Genomic DNA, 12254 nt, shown 5'->3' with positions numbered 1-12254 from the left:
AGAGCATTTGTGGGCAATTTTTGTCCAGAGGTTTAAACTCTGGTTTAAGGGCAGCAAAGAAGATTACGGTAATAGATCATTTGCTAATAGAAGTGTCAGTGGGGGAGAGGGCAGAATTTCTCCTGCCTTGCAAATAAGAAAAATACATTTTAAAAAATTACTAGAGGGCAGTTCTTTCAAATGTTATTGGTCTCCTTTATACAGAACAAATACAAAATTGAATTTCCTGATAATGTTGTCCAAAGGATGATAATGGCGCAATTTCAATGACCAGAGCATTTTATGAAAGGATGGAGAAAGTGTTGCATGCATAGAGGTGCAACATTCAGCCCACTCTGTCTTTAAAAAATGATTTTGAGGAGGAATGCCAGCAATCTCTCTCTCTAGAGATGGTGGGAAGTAGTTTTGCCACTTTCTTGGCCTTTTGGGGACAGGAAATATCAAGGATTGACACCTGGTGTTCCTCACCATTTACAGCCATATACTTATTTTATAACATCTTAAAGGGACGTTTTACCCAACAATTTCCACTGCAAGAGTAACAGGGAAATAACCTGCCTGGTAGAGGCAGCAGCCTGAGGTTTATTTCCATATCAAACTTCTCTGCATCTGTTTTCTGGTCTTATCTGGAGTGCTTCCAGGAGAAGGCATTTAGCAAAGCCTGGAGAATTGATTTCTTGGATGACATCTCCTAGAGTGCCCCAGCCAGCATGGCCAGTCTGGATTGTAGTATAAAAAAGTAATGTCCACAAGCGCAGGATGGCAATGGCAATCCCCCTCACAAGAAACCTGCCAAGAAAGCTCCATGATAGGTCCACCTTAGGGTCGCCATAAGTTGGATACAACAACAACAAAAGTATGCTAACAGAGAGGATTATAGGGATGATGTCTATAGCAAAGGGCTGTAATAATACTTCAAGTTGCATTAAGTCCTCTTTCACAACATTTTTCCAAAGTTCAAAATCTAAATGATGGGACGGTGGACTGACAATACAAGAATGATTATTCATGTAATCTAAGAATGGAAAGCATTACTCTGTGAATGATTCAAGCAGCATAGAATTCTTCAACTTACTCATTCTGTCTGATAGTTTTTCCATTAATAAAGCATCCCATATTCTACGCCACCAGTTCTCTCTGAGTCATTCTCCTGTCTTCCAGTTCTTTACAATTTCCAATCTAATGACAGGAAGAAAAAAACTGATTAGGCTCTTATGCGTCACTTCCGTATTTTCAGCAACAAATATAGACAATAAGGAAAGCCCAAGAAGAAGAGCAATAGTTTGATGTACAATTTCTAAAATTATAGAAAGTACATTTGACCAGAATAAATTGACCTTGGTGCAATAAAACCACATGTGCAAATATGTACCTCTTCTCTAATACAACTTCTCCAGCATCTTGCGGAGAAGTTGTTTAAAATGCTCTCAATCTGTATTGGGGTGAGGTACCATCTAAGAATTAACTTTAAGGAGCATTCCTTAAGAAGTGCAGATTTTGATTTAAATGGGGAAGTACTCCATTTTTTTTGCCAGACAGAGTCTGTTATATTTAAGTCCTGTTCCCAGCCTTTTTTATGAGTTAGACCAGTGATTCCCAAACTTTGGTCCTCCAGGTGTTTCGGACTTCAACTTCCAGAAGCCCCAGGCAGCTTAGCCAACAGTCAGGAATTCTGGGAGCTGAAGTCCAAAACATCTGGAGGACCAAAGTTTGGGAACCACTGAACCATTCTCATAGATGTCTTAAATTAGCCATTAGTAAATTTTCCCTGAGATACCCTTAGAAAACTGGTTCGTTGTTGAACAAAAACGTTCAAAAATGGTTAGGGACTATAGAGTTTCACTGTTTTCTAACCAAAGTTCAGCATCGCAGGCCAACATTTTGCATCAGATGTTGTTTCTGTTTTAGTTCAGTTGTTCTGGAGGGATCTCAATGCAGGCAGAGGACACTTCCCTTCTGTGGGGACCCAGGGCAAAAGGCAATAAAAGACATGGAACAAAATTTCAGTCCCATCAGGAACAGAAAAGTGACTTGGGCCTCATTCCCTCTACCTTTTTAACCAGATTGCAAATTGGTTTAAACCGATTCAAATGACCATGGTTCGCACTTGAACCAAATCACTGAAGTGATTCAAAGAGGGGGCCTATGCGCTAAACACATTTTACCCATGTCTTTTTGACACTGATTTTTCCCATGTCTTTTTTGATAAATTGATTCTGTGCAAGTGTAAACCAGATGAGGATTGGAATCAATTTGAATTTGACCTTTCATCGGATGGAGTGAGTCCATTTTTAATTGATTCATTCATCAATGTGAGCCACAAATGGGTTATTTTATTTTATTTTGCAGCAAGAAAATGCAATCAGGGCAAATGTAGCGTGAACCACACTCCGCTGCTGAACCGATCCATTGATTCGGATTGCAAAGCGATTTATTTGTAAGTGGGGATGCGGCCTTGGAGATCTCTCATTCATAGGGTCACAGAAATCCATTTGACCAATAACAAAGGAATCCATGTCGCCCTCCAGATGTTGTTGGATCACAGCCGCTGGCCTTCCTCATCACTGACTAGGCTGGCTACAGCTGATGGGAGTTGTAGTCCAGACACAGAGTGTTTGAAACAATGTCTTTGCACTTCCTCGCAGTTTTATGCATCTGCTCAATGGTTACTCCTGAGTTTGGACTGTGAATTTGGCACTGACCCTTCGTTCATTTTTGGAGCCGCTCAACCATCCAAAGCTGGACAGTGCCTCTGAATCTCCCATCGCTGGAAGCCATAGCAGGAGGGATCCCTTGCATCCGTGTCCTGCTGCTCTTGGCTGCACCCAGAGGCACCTGGAGGTCCGCTGTGGGAAACAGGAAGCTGGAATAAACAGAGAAACAGGGATGTTTTGATTGTCTTTTTTACTGTTTTAATGTATCTTAAACTGCTTTAATGTAGTATTTTTATTAGAATTGTTTACGCAAGGGATTTTAAACTTTTGTATCAAGTAGGTTTTAGCTATACAAGTTGAGTCTCCCACGTCCTGAATTCCAACATACTCCAAAATCTAAAACTTTTTTCAAGAGTGGCTGAGATGGCGACCATAGCTTTCTGATCATAGATTCCTAGAGTTGGAAGAGACCTCAGGGGCCATCCAGTCCAACCTCATTCTGCCATGCAGGAACTCACAATCAAAGTGTCCCTGACAGATGGCCATCCAGCCTCTGTTTAAAGACCTCCAAGGAAGGAGACTCCACTACACTCCGAGGAAGGAGTTTGTTCCGCTGTCGAACAGCCCTAACTGTCAGGAAGTTCCTCCTAATGTTCAGGTGGAATCTCTTTTCCTGGAGCTTGCATCCATTGTTCCGGGTCCTATTCTCTGGAGCAGCAGAAAACAAGCTTGCTCCCTCCTCAATATGACATCCCTTCAAATATTTAAATAGGTCCAGTGTACACAAATAAAGTTCAGTGATAGTTTGGTGCACACAAACTTTGCTTCATGCACAAAGTTATTGATAATGTTATGTATAAAACTATCTTCACGCTGTGTTTATAAGGTGTATACAAAACATAAATGAATTTCATGTTTAGACTTGGGTCTGATCTCCAAGTTATCTCATTATCTATATGCAAATATTCCAAAATCCAAAAAAATTCAAAATCCAAAACCCTTCCAGTCCCAAGCATTTCAGAGTCTCAACCTGTACTTTGCTGTTGTAAACCACCTTGAGTCCTATACCAGGAGAAGGACAGACTATGAAATAAATAAATAAATAAATAAATAGGTTCTTTTTTTGGTTTGGGTTGTCGCAAGACAGGATGCGGAGATAGCTGACAGCTTGATGTTGTGACTTTGAGCACAGCTTCTTCCACAAACATTAGCAGGTGATACTCCTTATCTTCATGCCTTAAACATCTATCAAACTATAGTTTTTTGTGGGGCTATGTGGCCGTGTTCTACAAGAGTTTATTCCTGACCTTTTGCCAGCATCTGTTGCGGGCATCTTCAGAGAAAGCTGACCTGGAAGAGGGTGGACACACACACACACACACACACGGTCCCAGGGTCAAACAGTGTGTATATATGTATGTATGTGTGTTTGTGTATGTGTGTGTGTGTGTGTGTATATATATATATATACACACACACACACACACCCATTGTCTTCCAGCTCAGCATTCTCTGAAGAACTATGGATGCCGGCCATGAAAGCCTTTGACTTCACGTCTATCAAACTGATCAAAAGCATGGATGGGTCTTCTGGCACTTTAAAGGAAAATACTTGTATTTGGCATATGCTTGACTGCAGCCTCATAAAAGTGGCTGGCAGGTAAAATTGTCTAGCCTTAACAGAAACCCACTGGCTAATGTTTTATAAGTCACATACTCTCAACCGCAGAGGAAGGCACTTGCAAACCCCCTCAGAAGAAATCTTGCCAAGAAAACCACATGATAGGGTGGCCATAAGTGAGAAAATGATTGAAGGCACACAAGAGCACAAGGTGCCCAGATTTTTCGCTCTGGCTGTGCTGACATGGCTAACCACTCCACAACCCAGCATGATGGCCATCATTAGGATGAAACTGAGCACAGATCAGAAAAGGATTTGAGAAAAGAACAGAGAACTGAGAAAGCTATTCTCCTTTTCTGCAAAGACCATGGAACAGAACAGAAGCATTCTGTGAATACCATGGACTCTGAAAAAGACAAACAGATGGGTCATAAAGCAAATCAAGCCTGAATTCTTTCCTAAATGCCAAGATGACTAAATTGAGACTGTTGTATTTTGGCCACATCACAAGGGGATATGACTCATTAGAATAGTGTAGACTGAGAGGCACACAGATACTGTGAAAGAATGCCCTCAACATATGAAGCTTATGTTGAACCCTGGCGTTCATATCCAGCAGACCTCAGAAGGCCAGACGCAGGGAACAAACACTGGGAAGGAGACTTCTGTCTGCATACCTTGATTCAGGACAACCTTGAGGCGCAATGTGACTAGGTAATGTCAGAAACAGAACGCTGGCCAAGATATCCCCCTTGTCTGTGTTACGTTCTTAACACAGAACATCAATTAATTGATTTGTTATTAAGCCGATTCATCTCATTAATCCACCCTGCCTTAAAAGGATTGCTTTTTTGTGCTGATGCTGCATTTACTGACAGCTGTGCACAAGTGGGGGTTTTGCATTCACCTCCTCCGTTGAATTTCAGGTGACAAGCACATTACTTGGAGTGCCAAGACCGCCACCTAGAGCTGGATTTATTATAAGCAGAGGTACATTATATTATATTAATTATAAGTGATTGCATTATTATTATTATATACTATTATATTATAATTAATATAATATAACATAATAATATATATTACTGTATATACTCGACTATAAGTCGACCTCATTTATAAGTCAAGGATAGGTTTGGGGGCCAAAATTATGGATTTTGATATGACCCATGGATAAGTTGAGGGTAAAATTTAGGGGCATGTGACAAAGGATCTAAAGGATGAAGCAAGGAAAACAATGCTAAACAACTACAAAATTTTGCAGTCACAACTGTTTGTGCTCATCCTAAAGGGTTGGATGGATGAGAGAATAAGGGGGGGGGGGGGTAATGTTTCCAGGACAGATTATGCTCTTGCTTTTCCCCAGGGCATGGTTCCTTTTCAAATAAGAGTTAAAGTACATACTTACATTGACCCGTGAATAAGTCAGTTCAGGTTTTGGGGGTCAATTTTTTGACTAAAATTTCTAGACTTATACATGGATATATACTTGTAAGTGCTGCAGCTCCATATGAACCTTGGGAAGAGATAGGAAAGAAATAATGCTGTTGTTATTGTTGTTTATTGTCAATGTTATTGCTGTTGTTATTACTATGGAATCCTGGGATTTGTAGTTTTACAGTGTCTTTATCCTTCTCTTCCAGAGAGTGCTGATGCGTCACCAAATTACAAATCCAACAATTCTGTAGGATGGAACCAAGCCGCTCAAACTGCATCATTTCTACCACAAGCTCTCAGAAGGATAATGTTTCCAGAGGCCAAATGTATAGAAAAACAAAAGCAAAACTTGTGAAGGCATAGGCTTTCACAGCTGGCATCCATAGTTTTTGTGTGTTTTTTTGGGCTATTAAGCCATGTTCTGGAAGTATTTATTCCTGATGTTTCTCTGAAGATGCCAGCCAGAGCTGCTGGCAAAATGTCAGGAATAAACCCTTCTAGAAGACGGCCTCATATTCTGAAAAACCTATGAAAAACTATACAAAAAGCAGAATTTATTTACAGAAATAAAACATAACACAGCAGTCAATTTTAAATCATGATTTTTTAACTGGTATATGTTAAAGGCTATATTACATTAGTGTATTTTAATGATTTTTGGGGGGCCGAAACAGACAGCCCAAATGCGCTGTGCTGGCGCCCATTTTAGGGTTAGGGACCATGCGGCAACCACACAGTCCCTAACCCTAGCACGACGCAGTGGCGCTATAATGGCGGCGTCCCGTCCATACGGGTGCTGCCATTGTGATGTAAGCGACGCACGGCATCCGCATGTTGCCGCACTTTGCTTATGTAATGAGTGTGCCATTGGCACTAAAAGAACCCGGTTTTTCCGGGTTCTTTTTCCTCCGGAGGGAAGCTGCGCAGTTTGGTGGCTATGGCTTCCCTCTGGAGGGAATTAGGCCGCCAGCAGGCCACCCTTTTTGGGCAGTCTGTCCCGCACCATAGTATTGTATCATAACTATTGATTTTATGTTTTTTTAAAATATTAAGTTTTGTGTTTTAACACATTGTACCCTGCCTCGAGTCTTGGAGAGAGGCAGGGAAGAAATGAATTTACTATTATTATTATTATTCTTTAGAAGGGAATGCCATAATCACAAAAAGTCAACATGGATTTCTGAGAAACAAGTCATGCCAGACAAATCTGATCTCTTTCTTTGATAAAATTACAAATTTTGTAAATAATAATAATAATAAATAAATTTATTTATATTCCGCCTTTTCTCAGAGGAATCAAGGCAGATTTACAGAAAAAACAATAATAAAGACAAATAACAATAAAATCACATTTCAAAATCACAATATACATGATGTAGGGAGAATCCTGTCCCTAGCCTAATATCCATCGCTGCTGGCAGGTGATGTTATGAGGACAAGTGAGAGGGGGCTCCACTAAATACAGGAGTCCATATCGTAACAATCATATGCCACAGCCTCCCTTCACTACCGCCATGTCAGTGGCACCTCTCTCACAGGCAAGCCTCCTATCAAACAGCTGGGCTGGAATGATGTTGTGATGAAGGGAAGATTGTAGATATAGCACGTCTGGATTTCAGTAAGGCCTTTCACAAGGTCCCTCATGATATTCTTGCAAACAAGCTACTAAAATGTGGGATAGACAATACAACTGTTAGGTGGACCAGCCAAACTTAAAGGGTACTCAGCAATGGCTCCTCTTCATCCTGGAAAGAAGTGACCAATGGGGTCCCACAAGGTTCTGTCCTGGGCCCAGGGCTATTCAACATCTTTATCAGTGACTTGGATGAAGGAATAGAGGGCATACTTATCAAATTTGTAGATGACACCAAATTAGGAATAGCCAAAGCTAACAAAATGAATTTCAACACAGAGAAATGTAAAATACTGCACTTAGGGCAAAAAATGAAAGACTGAGGGTCACCTGGCTTAACAAGACTACATGTGAAAGGGATCTAGGAGTCCTAGTAGACCACAAGTGATGCTGCAGCTAAAAAGGCCAATGCAATTCTAGGCCGCATCAATAGAAGTATAGTCTAGGAAAGTAATATTCTGCTTTGGTCAGGCCTAACCTGGAATCCTATATCCAGTTCTAGGCACCATAATTCAAAAAGGATGTTGACAAACTGGATCATGTCCAGCAGAGGACGACCAAAATGGTGAAGAGTCTGGAAACCATGCCCTATGAGGAGAGATTTAGGGAGCTGGGTATGTTTAGCCTGGAGAAGAGAAGAGGAAGAAATGATATGATAGTCCTGTTTAAGTATTTGAAGGGATGTCCTATTGAGGATGGGGGACAAGCTTATTTTCTGCTGCTCCAGAGAATAAGACAAGGAGCAATGGATGGAAGCTACAGGAAAAGAGATTCCACCTCAACATTAGGAGGAACTTCCTAACAGTAAGAGCTGTTTGATGATGGAAGACACTCACTCAGAGAGTGGTAGAGTCTCCTTTCTTGGAGGGCTTTAAGCAGAGGCAGGATGGCCATCTGTCAATGGGGGTCCTTTGATTCGTATTCCTGCATGTCAAAACTGGGTTGGATTGGATGCTCCTTGAGGGTCCCTTCCAGCTTTAGGATTATATTTGTTGTTGTTGTTGTTGTTTTACATTAAAACACCACTCTCACTCCTCTCCAATTAAAATCAGACCCTTACCAATCATTCAGTTGAAACTCCTTTCTCTTACTCCACTTCTATTCTAAATCAAACCCCTTGCAGTCACTTCATTTTGCCACACTTCTCAAACCCCAGGATGAACTGCTCCTCAACTCTCTTAACTGCCACTCAACAACTGTCCTGTGGAAATCCCCTCAAATATTCCACCAATAAATCATTTGTATATACAAACCCATGACATTATACCTACCTTTGATCTAGGTGTCTTTCACATTTCATAATTATAACACTTTGATACCACTCTAATTGCCATGGGCGGCGTCCTATGAAATCCTGGGCTTTGCAGTTTGGGAAGCCATTGGAACTCTCTGGATGAGATTCTACGTAATTGCATGAAACTACAAATCCCATAACAAAGGATGGAACATGGGCAGTCAAAGTGTACATTACATTTGTCCTATGTAAAAGACTGTCTACAATGCTATTACCAGAATTCATCTCTCTTCTATGAAAATGTTTTTATTGTTGTTGCTGTGTGCCTTCAAGTCATTTATGACTTATGGCAACCCAAAGGCAAACCTATTGTGCGGTTTTCTTGGCAGATTTCTTCAGAAGGGATTTGGCACTGCCATCCTCTGAGGCTGAGAGTGTGTGACTTGACCAAGGTCACCCAGTGGGTTAACAAAGCCAAATCACAGAATATTGATGTGAGCATCCCGCTATACTTCCATCTTTTTTCCCAGTGTAATAAACTCCAGTGTTAAGAAGCCACAGAGTGATTCTTCCCTTTGTCTTTTGTTGTTTCCAAGGAGCTCATGAACGCAAGGATTATAAATGCAGCTAACACCAAATATCATTTGCTACAGTATTTCAGTGGTGGAAAGCTGCAAAATACACACACACGTGCGCATGTACACACATATATGCAGGCCTTATCAGGAGGCTGATAAAGTTTGCATTAATGTAAACCTCCTCCTCTCCAGAATCTTCTAGCATTTCCTGGCCCTTAACACTACAAACATCCCAGCCTGGTAAGAGCCCCAGAGTTCATTTTTTCTCCCTAAGGGAACTGTGTTTTGCAAAAACTGTAGTTGCAAATACCACTTTGGATTAGTATCTGGGCACGATTATCTGTGAACCACAGCATGCAATTCTAAAGCACGCATCTTGCAATTTCCTCTTTGAAATCATATCTAACAGACTGCCTTAAAAGATTTCACAAAGGCGAGCTAATCTAAGACTTCAGTGGGACAGTTAGGAAAGATTTTGCTAACAGCTGTGCATAGGTGCCATCAGTTTTGCTATTTAATAACACTGATAAGAACTGATATCAGGCAGATATTAGAACAGTGCTGGGAGGGGCTGCAGAAAATTTCATCTCCAGAAAGAGCATTTACATTTCTCTGTAAATTTTTAAGCAGTGTAGAAATGTAAGTGTAAATGCTCTTGCTAGTGCTCTTGCTGGAGATGAAAACAAATAGCATTTACATTTCCCTGTACATTTTTAATCCATCTAGAAATGTAAGTTTTAAGCAATACAGAAATGTTAATGTAAATGCTATTGCTAAAGCTATTGCTCGAGATGAAATTTTCTGCAGTGCCTCCCAACACGGTTCCATCTCAGCACTCCGTAAGTAATTTACAGTCTGTAAACCAATTGCCCCCAACAAGCTGGGGACTAATTTTACCAATCTACAAAAGGATGGAAGGCTAAGTCAACCTTGGAACCCTGCGGGGATCAAACCCACAACCTTGTGGCTGTAGTACTGACATTTAAACACTGCACCTTTAGGGGTCTTTTCAGCAGTCATTACATATAATTTGCTGAAGGCTTAAGACAGTTGGGCAGCACATGCATTCAAAGAACAAATTGGTTATGCCCTTAAAAGCCCTACCTGGCTTGGGTCCAGACTATCTGAAAGACCATATCTCCTTCTCACGAGTTGCAGAACAGGGCTCTGTCCAGGGCCTTGGGGTTTTAAACATTTTTAAAAAAAACATGTGGACAAAGACTGCTGCTCCAGAGAACAAGACCTGGAGCAATGGATGCAAGCTACAGGAAAAGAGATTCCACATCAACATTAGGAGGAACTCCCTGACAGTAAGGGCTGTATTGACAGAGGAACACAATCCCTTGGAGAGCAGTGGAGTCTCCTTCTTTGGAGGTCTGTAAGCAGAGGCTGGATGGCCATCTGTCAGATATGCTTTGATTGAGAGTTCCTGCATCGCAGAATGGGGTTGGACTGGATGGCCCTTCTGGTCTCTTCTATGTCTATTGATTCTATGACTCCTGGTTCAACAGGATTAGAGCCATTGATTCTTTCATCTCTCTGACATCAGTTTTTGGGTATGAGCTACACACCCACTTTCCTAAGAAGAAGATCTCATCCCGTTCATGTGTTTATGTTCTGTTTTGGAGACTGAATTCCCAAAAGCTCAGAGACTCCATGATTTTCTTTGGTTGTGCCAGTTAGATTCATGTTCTGAAAGAAATATTCTGTGATAATAACAATATTGCCTGAGCATCCATACTGGAATCTTTAACTGAAACGACTATGATAACTTCACCAGTAAAAGGTTCTGTACAGATCCTTGTTTCCTTCTCAAACAAATGAAGCAAGTCTTCTGTATCTAGCAAATGACCTTATTGGGGAACCATCTATGTTAAAACCAAAGAAATAGAATGACGTTGTTCATACTGGTCTCGGTGACACATCTGAAGAAGGCTTATGTCGGCTCCTTCTCCAAGAATTTCTGCTCTCCTCAAAGTCTCTGGATGTTCAGATAAATGCAGCCACTGAAACGTTATTTGGATCATGGCCAATAGATGATGCAATCATGTAGAAAAGTGGTACAAAATAAATATTCAGACGGAGCAGCATTAGTCTGTCTCCTCTGGACCTGTGTTGATTTACTGTTGAAATACCAGCATGGTGAAGTGGTTTGCACATTGGACTAGACTCTGGAGTCCAGGGTTGACACCTCCACTCAACCACAGAAAGCTACTTTGGAGAAATCACACTCTCTCAGCCTCAGGAGGAGGCCATGGCAAACCCCTTTCTGAACAAATCTGTCCATAAAAACTCCATGATAGGGTTGCCATAAGTCAACTTTGTAGGGCAATTCAAGTGTGCTAAGGCTTCAACATTTGTTAAAGAAACAAAAATGGTTAAATATGAAAAACACCAAAGCCAAGCCTGTTAGGGCCTAGCTTTAAATCAGCAGAGCAGCAGAAAGGTGTCCTTGTCTAACTATGCTTCTCTAAGAATCTTATCACAATTGATGAATCCTGTGCAGAAGCGGGATTTTAAAACTGGAAAAACCCGCAAATGCGGGATGTTTTTCAGACATGTTTGTGCCAAACAGCAATAACGCAAAAATAAAGCGAAAGGAAAGTCGACAAAAACAACACCTTTTTACTTTAGGGAAGTTCCTGAAAGTAAAAAGATGTCGTCTTTGTCGACTTTCAGCTCGCTTTATTTTTGTATAATTGCTCTTTGGAAGAAACATCATCTGAAAAACATTCCGCATTTGTGGGTTTATTTTTTCTATTTTTAAATCCCCTTTCTGCGCAGGATTCGGCAAGTGTGATAAGGTCCTATGAACTGAGACTGACCCAAAAACAAGTAATTTGCAGTTTAAACAAAAGTTTACTAATGGCTTGAATCTACATATACATGAGGGCTATATACTAACCTAGCTAATGAATAGTTCAGGTAAAGAAGAAATCTTTATCTTTAATGTATAATCATGGGGTGGCTTTGGCAATCTGTTATATAGGGTGGGTATCATGGTTTTAGTGTGGTTTAAATGTCTGTAATTTTATATTGTTTTTAATAATAATAATAATAATAATCTTTATTTCTACCCCGCCTTTCCACAATGTGA

General features: G+C 40.7%; 1 long non-coding RNA gene across 1 annotated transcript in view; it reads right to left on the bottom strand.

The window, feature by feature from the left end:
- The window catches only part of LOC121918467, a 15541-nt gene extending 5146 nt beyond the window's left edge, over positions 1-10395 (bottom strand). The window contains exons 1-3 of the long non-coding RNA XR_006101236.1: positions 10262-10395; positions 2703-2863; positions 1076-1179 (exon numbers count right to left, since the gene is read on the bottom strand). This is a non-coding gene — a long non-coding RNA (uncharacterized LOC121918467). The remainder of the gene's footprint in view (positions 1-1075; positions 1180-2702; positions 2864-10261) is intronic.
- Positions 10396-12254: the final 1859 nt, after the last annotated feature.

This window comes from Sceloporus undulatus, chromosome 1 (genome assembly GCF_019175285.1).
Source record: "Sceloporus undulatus isolate JIND9_A2432 ecotype Alabama chromosome 1, SceUnd_v1.1, whole genome shotgun sequence".
NCBI lineage: Eukaryota > Metazoa > Chordata > Lepidosauria > Squamata > Phrynosomatidae > Sceloporus > Sceloporus undulatus.
The sequence above is the reverse complement of the archived record's forward strand: the minus strand, read 5'-3'. Positions and strand labels throughout refer to the sequence as shown.